We start from the raw sequence: 11,657 nt of genomic DNA on the forward strand, positions 1-11,657 counted from the left end.
TGTTTCTCATCTTTGAGTTCTTGAAGAATATTTTTCTTGAATAAGGTATGCGGCATAAATTTAGGTTCCTCTGCAGGTTGAGGTAATTGCACAGGCTGAGGTAATTGCACAGGCTGAGGTTGTTGTCTAGGTTGTTTTCCTAAACCTTTTATCGCATCGAGATATGAATTATACACAGGATCATTAGCGGTGGCTCGATCTGTGTTGTATCGAACATAATAGATCCACCTGTACCATTTTTTTACGATCAAGAACGTCACCAGCATACTCATGCTTCAACATATTTTTTTGATTAAATGAAGTAACGGCAAAATTAGCAAGAGCGTTGACATCCGCTATCGCTTTTATTCTTGTTGCACTATCATCGGTGAATTTGTCAGCGGTACGAATCTTAGCGGTAGTTTGTTTTTCAATTCTTTTCAGCAAAGGTAGAATTCCCTCTTTCACTGCCTCTTTCGCTGCTTCAGGATCTTTTATGTCGCCTATGAAAGCCTTTTCTGTTGCTTTGGTCACTGGTTTGAATAATTCCTGCGTTGTCTCAGCAAATCCTTCCTTTGCTCTTTTAATGGCTTGTATTTTCTTTTTGACTTCCTTTTGCACTGGTAGATACTCCTCTATTGCTTTTAGTCGCTCTCGTGCTATTTTCGAACTAAGTGATTCTCCAACATCCATGTTATTTTATTTTCATTTTGTATCTTGAAATCAAAATCTTAAAAATTCATTTAAACACGACAGCAGCAGGGAGGGCGTCTATCTCCAGTCGGTCGACAAAATGTAATCAGAGATAAATAAAAAATCATGAACATATTATTCTGCAGCTATATCTTCGAACCAAGGGTTTATTTTCGGATTGGGGGTCAATAAAGATGTAACTCTTTCAGGAAGTCTCTATTCGGTAAATAGAACCTTTCTCCGGATTAGATTTCTGTGGAAGGTTTATTTTTTGTCGGAACCCATAGGTCGGCTCGCCCTCCCTGCTGCTCCAAGACCCTAATGAATATGTTTATTTAGATAATGATCCTTATATTAAACCAATACGTCTATAAATAATATTAGCTATGTATTATGTGTTTACCAAAATAAGAATAACTGGTCAGGTAGACAACGAACCTGATTTTAGACAAGGTCAGGTACAAAATAACCCTATGACCTATAGTCATGGAGGAAAACTAGAAAATGTAAATTAAACATTCATAACAATAATATAAACGTTAAATAAGGAATTCAATATTTGCATGAGGATGATGGCAGTGACACAGTATATAGAGCTGATGGTTTAGACCTTGAGTATAAAGATAAATAATATATTGATAAATAATGTATCAATAAAAATATGACGAAAGGGTGGGTTTTGCTTTCCATTGGTTATAAATATTAGGTCAGCCATAATAGGACACGGCCAGTTTCAAAGGATATGTGCACAGTTGCAAGCCAACATAACTAGATATAGTTCAATACTCCTGACCTAGGAACAATGTTAAAGGCAATGAGAAAATATTGTAAATACACAATTACATCGTCAAGACTGTACTATAAGAGATTGTTAAAATTTTTTGACAATATGCTAATGAACATGAGGACAAATACATATTTAAAGATACATAGTTTATATATCAAGACTTCTTTATCCGGGCAATTTATTTACATGTGTTCTATGTTTTTTTTTTTTTTAAAGAAATGACTATGTAGACAATTCTATTTTAATATTGAATATTTCAACTAATGTAGATATAGACAGTTCTGCTCTGATTTAAATTTGTTCTTTTCTGGAAGCTACCTGATAATTCAAAACTATAGTTTCTTGGGGAATTTACTTTTACTGTAATTGAACCAAAACTTGAAATTGCTATGATGTCTTTAAGCAAACACGGATCTTTTTCAGCAAAATAAAACGGTGATGTTGGTAAATCACGCTTAAAGCTCTCTTAGTTTAGATTGTTTGTAAAGAATTTGATTATATTCATTTGCTGAGTAATATTTTAAGTGGAAATTGAATAACATTTAAATTAAATTTTTGTCGATAACTACTTACCAACTAAATTTTTTCTAACAAAATTCATCAATTCTTATCTAAAACACATGAAACATGGTCTGTGACATTAAAACTTGATTTAAAGATAATTTCAAAATTATGATCTTGGGTTAGTCGCATGTAGTTTGTACTGATTCATCTGCCTCTTTTTTTCTTCTCAGATATCTCGATAAACTTTGTATAAACTCTACATTTTTCTCGAGGTTCGGCTAGAAACGTGATCTTTTAATCGAAGTTGGAAGGTGCGCCACTTAGGGTTAGTTAGACTAGCATATGTTCTGTACCATCTGCATGACGTCCCAACGTAGTACCTTAATATTGTTCTTTTATTACCATTACTTCCTCGGTGTTTTTCGGTATGTGGGTGCTTTGTTATATGACTTGCTATTTAAGCATATATCTCCTATTGATGGATCCGTAACTATATTCTTAGCAGTCTCTTTTATGTTACCATTGATTTAACTTAACGGCTGTATACACTGACTGGGCATTATGACGAAGTACAGCTTTTAACAGACAAACACTCATCTGTAAAATGGGCAGTCGTAAATCAATAGGTTTTTGAAGCAGAATGCATTAGAATTTGTGAACTTAAGCTAGTGAGACAGAATTTCAATCACATGTGCAACAATTTAGGAGCTCAGAAAACACATCATACATATAAAAGATAAACCGCGTTGGTGCCTGCAAGCAAACTTACTCTTAGAATGCATGGGATGGAGAGTTAGAAACATTTGAGGAGTATACTCTAGTAATCAAGTGGCATAATTTGCATTATAAAAACGCGACGGTTACACTCTAAAAATAAGGAAATTAGGCGATATGAAGAAACTTGTTTCCCAAACGATAAATAGAGTCGAAACATATAAGAAATGAATTCAGCATTTATCGTGATCTATCGAAGGATGAAGTAATTAGAAAGTCTGTCAATAGATTCATCATGTCCTCCAAACTGCCGAAATTGAAGAGCATTTAGAATTTGCTATACATGTGTGTTGCTACCTTGTCATACCTCTGTGGTGGGTAACTTTCTAACTTTCTAACTACATCCTTTTATTACCATGCTGGAACAATATTCTCGAAACACCTCAATGCTTTATGTTCGACACATGACGAACTTATTTGTATGCAATGTACTTGAAAAGAGCGTTTTCAGTAGTTAATCAATGTCGCTAAAACTGGATTATTTCTCCGTTTCAATTTATAAAATATAATGTAAACCATAGACATCAGCTGAATCATGAACTCATGAATTTTCATACATCAAAAGATGCAATGAGTCCCTAGACCACTTACACAAAATGCCTTGAACAAAATATTCTATCACAATATATATATATATATATATATATATATATATATATATATATATATATATATATATATATATATATATATATATATATATATATATATATATATATATATATATATATATATATATATATATATACTCTCTGGAATGTATTGGCCTATACCGAGACGATGGTCAAGTCAATGACACGAAATTTCAGTAGCTATCGGTACGCGACCTTTGAAGACTACCAACAGCTTTTCCCTCCAATGAGAACTGATGTTGATGGCTTGCTTCAGTTATTTTTACCTGGATGACAGGTGTATATCTTACGCAGGGTATATAAATAAGTTCTCTTGACAAAATTTAGTTGAATCGATTGACGGCATATGACTCTGAGTTGAAATCTTTATTCAGACGTTGTCATGGAAGGTTTTAGTTTTCTGTCTTTCTTTCTTATGTCCCATCTTGCTTGGACATCTGCCGTAGAAAAGACAAAGTTCCATAACAAGGAGGATAATGTTCCCGAATTGTCTGAATATCTTCAAAATCCCTTTCACCCAGTTGATCAGAGGAGCCAGATTCAGCTGCGTCAACTTGATACCGACCGTAGTAACCCGGGGTCTTGTCATTGTACATGCAATTGTAACAGTCAGCCTACAAGGGACTATGGCATCATTTGTCCCAGTTACTATTCCAACTGTGATGGCTGGTCGTTGGTAAGATCAAGAGACTGTCAGGATTTGTACCAAAGAGGGTATACTAGAACCGGAGTGTATGTCATTTATCCGGACGGGCTTCTACAAGGAATCTATGTGCGCTGTGACATGGATACGGCTGGTGGTGGCTGGACGGTCATTCAAAGAAGAGTCAGCGGGGATGTTGATTTCTTTCGTGACTGGTCAGATTACAAGAAAGGATTTGGTGACTTGAATGGAAACTTCTGGCTCGGAAATGATAATATTCATGCTCTCACGGCACAGGGCAACTATCAGCTGCGTATAGATTTGTCTCTTTCGGATACAAACAAGACCTTTGCCACGTACAGTACCTTCACTGTTGGAGGTGAGAATAGCGCATACATCCTCACAGTGGGAGGCTACCACGGAACTGCAGGGGATTCCCTTAGTGTACATTCTGGGTATACGTTTTCAACCAAAGATCGAGACAACGACGTTTACGAAGGTAGTTGCGCAGGATTGTATAAAGGTGGTTGGTGGTACAGTGCTTGCCATCAATCCAATTTGAACGGTGTTTATGGATCCACTGTTTATGGACTAGGAATAAATTGGAAGACATTATCCGGATATTACACGTCCATGGTGTATGCTGATATGAAAGTGAGAAAGCAGTAAATACAACATGCAAAATATTCGTCTACACCAGATGGAAAAATTTGTATTCAAAACACGACATAGCTTCATTAGCATCCAGATTGTGAAAGATGGCTTTTATTTTAATGATACCTGCAAGATTTCACACTCTGGAAAGGTCAATATTTTTGTACTGTACTGAAAGTATATTTTCTTAGCCAAGTTATAACATCTATTTACGAATTGTTCGTGAGTTGAAAGTTTAAAAGTCTTGACTCTCTTGTACCATGCAAAGTTCTGAATATATTAGATTTTGAACTTCCATAATTTTAGTTCCGACATGCTGCTCTCGTATTGGCAAACAGAAACTTGTACATTTTTAGAATCGTTCCATGGCTAATATTACATGTATAATTTTGTGTACCCCAAGGTCAATCGTAATGCGCTAGCAAATCAACTTAATCATTTGTAACTTAATCATTTGTAAATCCACATTGCAGATACCATAATGAACATTTATCTAACTTCTTAAGTTAGTTTACTTAACTACTTATTTTCAATAAAAGTTGACGAACTTCTCTTGTATACGATTTAATTTGCTTGTTTGAAATCCAAGAGTTGCATTGTCAATAAACACTTGGGCTTTATTTTTAAATTTAAATGTAAATACTGTTTGATGCAGATTTCCCAGAAAATTTTACTGCGGCTTTTGTCAGCCAAGTGAGCTGAAGTTTTTTTCTTCCTAGCATGAATAGATACTGTTGTCGGTATTTATCCGCTGTAATTGTTGAGTTCCTATTGCCTATTTCTTATGCTAACAAACTTTCTAGCTGCATTAAACCTAAATTTATACGACATGTATGTCTCTGGTTGTTATCATTGCGATTCTCCTCGTATACACTTCAGAAATTAATATGTGCTGATTTTTCTTTCTTCTTCCATTGTGAATTTTTTAGTACAGTCTTCTTATTTTCCTTCTTGAGTAATAATAAAGCCAATAAGCATTCCACCAGCCACAGACATTACGTAAATTCGTAATGCTCACCATCAAGATTTCCTGGTCAATCCGAAAATCAGGAGAATATCGAGAACTTGTTTACCTTTATCTAATAAATATTGATATATTAGAATGCTTTTCTTGATTTTTACCCAATATTATGATAATAACAATGTCCAATACAACCACATTCCCACACCTTCTTTTGGTCTAATTGTATATCGTCCATGTCTATGCTATTGTCTATATTCATAATGTCTATTACATGTAATACGTTTCTACATTCTCCTACCTAATGCAGAGATTCATTGTTATTTTTTAGTGTAAAATGTTTTGGCATTATTTTATGCCTTAAACTAAATCTTTGTCCATATTTGATATATTCCTTACGACCCCCCCCCCCCCATTGTGCTACGATTAAGGGTGCTCTCGTTTAACAGAATAATGCGAGAAACCTCAGATCAATACTTGGTCGATTTTCGTTTAATGTATGTAACTCTGGACAACGAATAGTCCGTAGAGACTGTTGTTGGTTTTCTGCACTGTTTAGTCGGTTACTTAGTTTATAGCTAGCTACACAATGAAGTCATAAAAAAGATATATATCTATATATATATATCTATATATATATATATATATATATATATATATATATATATATATATATATATATATATATATATATATATATATATATATATATATATATATATATATATATATATATATATATATATATATATATATATATATATATATATATATATATATACATGGGGGGGAACAGCAATTAAATTTGTTTTCAGAGGCCTAGGGGATCTATCACAACTTGAAACACAAAACAAACACCGTGTATTTTTCCAGGTTTTGACAAAACTATTCGACTTAGATTTACAATGCTTGTACTAATTCGAACGTTTATTTACAGTATTGCACGAATTATACCGCTTATCGCTTGTCTTAGCATTAGAGAATGATTTGTTTTAAAGCTTACTGTTAATTAGATGTATTTAGTGCATCTACAGGATACTACAAGCTTTATATTCATGACTGTTTGTGAATTTTTCTATAATTTATTATTATTTAAGAGTTTAACGGTTTTTTTCTTCTTCTGAGCTTATCGTTGTGTAAGCTGTCAGTTGCCGACTCACACAGCAACTAACGCCCGAAGGGCGTTATATAAGCTGTGTGAGTCGGCAACTGACAGTTTATACCACGATAAACTCAGAAAAAACAACGTTAGACTCTTATAATTGAAATTTCAATTATTCGTTATTTCGTTTGAATCATTAAAGAAACAGAAGTCTTAATTGAGCGAAGTAATAAATGTTTGGGGTTTTCTGTTATGTAGCTATTTATAGCACTTGGGATTGTCTTGCTGGGTCGTAATGTATGTTTCATAAATTTTGACAAAGAAAGAGTGCTTTTATTCATAAAAGATTAGAATATCGGTTGCTTTAGTCTTTCAGATTGAATCTATTCAATTATCTTTTTTAAAAATTGTTAGAATGTTCTTTTCCTTTAATACTTCCTTCTTGTCTGCCTTCACTGGCTGCGTTTATCTTATGCTGAACACGTGACTCTATTTATAGAAGTGGGTATTATTAGAAAAATAGTTCTTGCAGTTATACAGAAATAAACGCAATTCATTTTAATCACGTGGTAACATTCTGACCAATGGAAATGTTACTCTCCTTTACCAGCTACTGGCATTGCAAGTATTTATGTAACTATATCACATTGAACCTATACTAAATTTTAAAAATATAAAATATTACCATAAGACTAAAGTCAAACCAGCTACGTTTAATTAATTTCTCGTTGACAACATATTCACTACTCAAACCACATGCAAAATTCCCTTGTGAAAGACACATAGAAAACACATGTCAAATTCGTTAATCTCTTTAAAGAACTGTCCACGTGAATTTCGGAATTCAACTGAGTCATTAGGAGAAAAATAATTAAAGTGTAAAATTTTGCTACATTTAAATATTAATCTAAGAAGTATTTCTAAAAGTAATTACAATTATCTTTCACAGCACCTCAGTACAACGTTCGTATTAACTCAGACTATTTAATAAGACAAAGATTTACTACCCTGTGCAAATAGTTAATAAAAATGCCCTTTAAATATATTTTGATACTACATATTACGATTTGGCAGTGATGATGCTGTTAATATTCATTTGGCAATGTCTGACGTCAGAGGTTAGAACAATTAGATGATGTGTATAATATTTATGTGTCCAATATTTATGTGTACAATATTTATGAGTACAATATCTATGTGTCCAATATATATGTGTCCAATATTTATGTGTACAATCTTTATGTGCAAAATATTTATGTGTACAATATCTATGTGTCCAATATTTATGTATACAATATTTAGGCATTTGTTCGGCTTGCTAAACACCTTTTCCTCGACAACTGAACTTCACTTTAATGTAAGGAGGACATCGCTCTCCACTTATCCAGGAATTTAATTTAAAGTGTTAAATTGGTTAATGTACCTTAACCTAATTAAGGTAGTAATGAACGTTAGCGAGATAATAATGTACTTTAACTAAACAATTAAAGGAATTTCACGGGATAAAGGTTTACTACAATGAGGTGCATACAGACTACTGAACATTTCTGAAACTGCACGTGAAAATGTGAAGTTGATGAATGCACTAAAAGATATTATCACACTATCACATGCCATGTTGACAGAGTCGGCTTAACTAGATAGTGTAGATAGAACCATATGTTAGTAATATTTCATATTGGCAATTGATAAACCAAAACACAACAGAGTTGGTAAAATCAGTTTAAAATTTTAACGTTCATTTCCAAAAGAGAAAACGAATGTCTGAATGTAAATTACCTCTGCCTGATGAAGCTCCATTTAGTTCGGAAAACACAAATTTAGGCTCTAAATAATTTGCCTTGATCTGCATAAATTATAAAAGTATGCCAAGGTATGACTTGATATATATTAGAAGCAATATAAAGTAATTGATCGATGATAGACAAGATGAACATGAAACTAAATTCCAAGGCTATGATGAACATATATTAGCCGTTGTGATGGCCAATTACAAATGTAAATAGAGCTTTGAGAAGGGTCCTGCTGAATACTAGAGGATATTTCTTGGCATGTAATTTAAGCACTGAAATCTGTTATTTGAAGCTAAATTTCGTTAATACTAAGCATATGCAAGACATTATTTCGCTCCAATCGTCTTTTTAAGCATCTTGTTCTGACGAAGGAAGAAATTTAGCAGAATGTATATAATTCAACATATGAGCTGTAAAAGAAGAATGTTAAGAAGGTAAATATAATAGTTTATACTTTTAATTGGGGGAGGGGATTTTCCGTTTTATCTTATGATTTTATCCAAAATAAAGACCACCTGGAAGGCATGCGTAATTTTGATAACACATTTGTTCGTCCCGCTCCAAAAGTTTCAATCAATTATTTTAAAGACAATGTACCAAACAATTAATGTGTGCAATAGTTTGCAGTGGTACTCTGTTTTTTTCAAAATATTGTTCGGTCAGAGTTTCTTGTATGGGAATGAATTATGTTTAGGACGGAAGGTCGTTTGAACGGCAAAATCAGCATATTCCGTTTCCTTCATTATTGTCTCATGAAACCTGAAATCTGTTTGGGCCAGATATATTATTAGACAACTACATCAAAAACAAAGGTCTCTGGATATTAAATTATATATATCCGGGCTTCTGATTGAAATCCAGAGGAGCTTATCTGATGGGCTCGGACCATTGTAATTATATGGAAACTGACAGCTCTTCACAACTGGTCATGAACTCTTCTAATGGCTTTTATATACATAATTATTTTAACTCAACGATTCAGCACATCATGAATCTTTATGTGTTCAAGTTTTTAATTTATTTAGTTTTTCATTATTATGTATAAATTATATTCAGTACAATCTCCATTGTTAAATAGAAATTGTTGTTGACATAATCTTTCAATAAGATAAAATTCAGAAAAAATAAATATAATATGTACTTTTTCTATCGGCGTTGCATTAATTGATTATCAGGTAAACGAAAGATAGATAAACAAGAATCTGAGCAATGTTCATAGAACATATATTCTTTATGCTTTATTGGTTCATTCTCTTGCTGCAATATTGAGAACTATATCTTTGAAATCACTTTTTACTTAGCAACAAATATATTTTCATTTAGACATTGGGCTTGGTACAGACGGGGAACCCACTGCCAGAAAGATAAATAACTTATTCACAAAGAGGAAATACACTGGACATGATATGGACTTCATATTAATTCTCAAATAACACTTCCCTCCGAGCCGAACTTTCAATTACTGAGTGAAACGTATTTAAAATAATGATCAATACAACTCTGGACTACATATATATGATGCATGGAGATTTAGGCTTTACTCCTTATGATTCTATGTGAGTGTTCTAAGGTGACTTTAGCGAAAAGCATAATCCAGAACTGTGCAAGAGTAAAATGCTTAATTATGTCCAGTGGATCTATGTATCTTCAATGCCAACTGCCATGTTCCCACATGGTGCCAGCTCACATCAGCGTTGGTTTATATTTGTCCTTAATGCACTCCCTAAACCATCTAAAGGTGCTGTTTCACATCATTTATATATCCAATGACATTGTTGGTTTGTTGTGTCCTAAACTGTAAACCTTGTCAAGAATGGAATCACCTTTAAAGTCCTTTTAAGGTCTTATTGGCTTTGAAGATGGTCAGTGGAGTTTAGTCCGACTAAATCAAACGATCCGAAACTTGTCTGAATAGATGACATGGCCCGGATCATAGACAAATAGGAATATATTAGAATGGTCATGGGCACATTCAGAAATAAATATTGTATATAGTTACACAGAAGAAACGTAAACAAACTGACTAAGGGTCTGTGTGACCGAATCACCAGTAAGGACCCAAGAGGCCAAGCCCCCGGGTGCTTCTGTATTTTAGGTGTTTCAATGGCATAATTCAACCACGTAAAGCGTGAATACAATTTACTATAGGATACTCCCCAGGTGTTTCGCTGTCATTGGTATGGATGGCGACGATGGCGATTGCACGCTCGGCCACTCACCGGATCAGCACCCAACTATTAAAGAGCTAAGTCCCCAGAACTTTCTCTGCAAAATAGTCTTTTGATCACATCCAGATGCCGCCCGTGTGAGATAGTGTCCCATACAAACGAACCAGTATTACCAACGACGCAAACATTACTGTTCAAGGTTACGCGTACAAAGGTATAGACCTACTTGATAATGCTAAGAAATTGCCACAGATTTTGACTTATTAAGTAAGCATTATGTAAATGAATTATACAAACTGACTCCTGTCGCTCACGAAGATCTCACAGTAATTCACAGATGGTTTAGTAGTTAAGAATATTTCATTTTAGATCATTGTTTACAGGAATAGAATTCTTCCACGCATTTCGTAAAAACACTGCTTAGAGTTTATGATTCCTTGGTGGCAGAAAATTAGCAGGATACATAGCTTGTAAAATGGTTTTACACTAATTATGTTTCGGATCCTGATTATTATAAAAAGATTGCATATCTTTTATTATCTTCCAAATTAACAAATATAATGAATGTCGGACGGTGTCTTTTTCGAAATATTACTTGTCATTATATATGAACTTGTTGCAAGTTGACTTTATCTTTCTCTATAAAAGAATGTGACAAATTCAATTCGTCTGATGCTTATTTTGCAAAGCGGAAACCAGGAAATATAAGTTGATATTTTACGAGCATACGTGATCGATGCAATCTTACTCGTTATATCTCTAAATACATGACTCCAACTGAAGCAAACAAACAAAACTACAGATCATAGGTATCTAACAATCCTTTTGGCTACTTGGAATATGGATCGCCACTATTCGGAAGGTGGGACGCAATTTAGAACTTTGAAATACAGACCATCATACACCAGTGAAATTGGAAGGATATCATTTGTCATTCAATAGCTGGGAACCAAATGAAGAAATCTGC

General features: G+C 33.7%; 1 pseudogene; it reads left to right on the forward strand.

Moving 5' to 3' along the window:
- The first annotated feature begins 3,698 nt into the window (after positions 1-3,698).
- Positions 3,699-5,769, forward strand: LOC149793723 (microfibril-associated glycoprotein 4 pseudogene; annotated as a pseudogene).
- The last annotated feature ends 5,888 nt before the right edge of the window (positions 5,770-11,657 follow it).

Source organism: Sinohyriopsis cumingii, chromosome 8, assembly GCF_028554795.1.
Source record: "Sinohyriopsis cumingii isolate HCF-2022 chromosome 8, ASM2855479v2, whole genome shotgun sequence".
In the NCBI taxonomy this organism is placed as follows: domain Eukaryota; kingdom Metazoa; phylum Mollusca; class Bivalvia; order Unionida; family Unionidae; genus Sinohyriopsis; species Sinohyriopsis cumingii.